Raw genomic sequence first — 2,111 nt, forward strand, 5'->3', positions numbered from 1 at the left:
CTGTCTTGAATTTCTCTGGTTTGCTTCATCTTGAGTATCTACTTTATTGAGAAAGGAATTTTTTTTCCCCTCACATTTTTTTTTAAATATTTTTTCATTGATATTGTTTATTTTTGCATTGCCTGGATTTCGTCTTATATACTTCGCTCTTCCCAGTCCCAGAGAGAGAGATATCTTATAACAGGTTTTTTTTAAAAGGAAGAAGAGAAAAATTCAATAAAATTGCCCTTATATTGAAAGAACCTGACATCCGTGCAATATTCCATGCCTGTGGAATGGTAGCTAAAGGAAAACCATGGCATCTGGTGTCTGTACCCTTTCCTAATAAGTGTGTGTTGATTGAGAAACTTAGTCTTGCACCTGTTCTGAGACTCCATCCAGAGGAAAAAGCAGCCCAAGTGAACCACTTGTAATAGTTTTCTCACAAACTTGGTCAAATGCTGTGTTGAAATCTGGGTCTGCTTTTGTCTACACCAACCAAAAAGTTCTTTATTTTTCTTGTGTCATGAACCCAGCTTTTGGTAATCTGGTAAAACCTTTGGACCCAATCTCTGGAAAAATAAGTAATTGAAGAAAATGCTAAACTTCAATTAGAAGTTAGTGAAAATAAAGGTGTAATTTTGCTTCCATCCCAAGTTTGCAGGCCTAGGGAAGTCGATCCAGTATAAGAACTGATGTACAGCATTCCTCTAAACCAAAGCTTCTTAAATTGTGGATTGTAACTCCATATGGCATCTTCATAAGTGAAACTCAAAAAATTTGACAGATTCAAATATTCGGACAAGATTTAATTCTTTATATAAAAAGAAATAAGCATATCCATCTCAGTATGCAAATTTGTTTTCATTTTTAATTAATGGTAAAATTACATGTATACCAAAAAATTGTTTTAAAATAAATTTATGATTTATCAATACATTTGATTTGTAGCTCTATTATATATACCTATATATCTGCAGTTATGTAAAAATTTCTTGGGTGAAAAGAGAACACAAAATCCTGATTTAAACTACCAGACAGGCAGTTTACTGTATCAAAGAGGAACGAGGTTGGTCCATACTGAATCAGTGTTTGCAAAATGCTTTCCTTACTTTAACTTTATTTATTTGCCAGTTGCCTTTTAATTTCCAATTCCAGTGGTCTTTCCTCAGTCCTCAACCTGTCTGCTCTGCTTGACAATCTCTTCCTTCAGGTTTTCTGGTATTGTTCCCTTCAGGCCTGCCTCTTCATTCTCCTCATCATCTCTTTGATATTTTTACAGTATCAAAAGTATTACAAAAAGAGGAAGATAAAAATTTAGCATTATTTGTAAGGGAGAAACACTAGACACTTCCACATAAATACAAGAATAAAGGAATAAAAGGGAAATAATACTTTTGGGCCTCAAATAAAGACTAAAAACCATTTGACCCTGCTGAAAAAAATTTTAAAAATAGATTAATGGAACAAAATAAAGTTCAGAAATAATTAAATTTGATAATCTACCTAGATTTTAGGGTAAACGTGAAAGCATAAATCACCCAGGAGACTCCCTATTTAATTAATTTTTAAAATTTATTTTTAATAAGCAAAAATCAGTTTTTCCTTCTACTGCCCCTATTGAGGAGGGAAAAGAACCCCCCAAGCTCCCAAAAAACAAAATGCTTTTCAACAAAAGCTTATTGTCTATCAAAATAAATTCTTACATTAACTATATTTGATAAGAATTGTTGGGAAACTGGGAAAGACCAATTCTATTTCTTCTACACCACACTTCCTCTAAAAAGACATCCTCCCACACCTAGCCCATTGATTTAAGAGTTACTGGGCTAATTGCAACAGACTTGTGATGGAGAAAGCCATCTGCATCCAGAGAGAGAACTAGTGGGGACTGAATGTGGAGCACAACATAGTATTTTCATGTTTTTTTGTTGTTTGCTTGCCTTTTTTCTCATTTTTTTCCTTTTTGATCTGATTTTTCTTGTGCAGCATGATAAATGTGGAAATATGTTTAGAAGAATTGCAATTCCACTTGTTTAATCTATATTGGATTTCTTGCCATCTAGAGGAGCAGAGAAGAGGGAGGAAGGAAGAAAAATTTGGAACATGAGGTTTGAAGGGCGAAATGTTGA

Source organism: Sminthopsis crassicaudata, chromosome 6, assembly GCF_048593235.1.
Source record: "Sminthopsis crassicaudata isolate SCR6 chromosome 6, ASM4859323v1, whole genome shotgun sequence".
Taxonomy (NCBI): domain Eukaryota; kingdom Metazoa; phylum Chordata; class Mammalia; order Dasyuromorphia; family Dasyuridae; genus Sminthopsis; species Sminthopsis crassicaudata.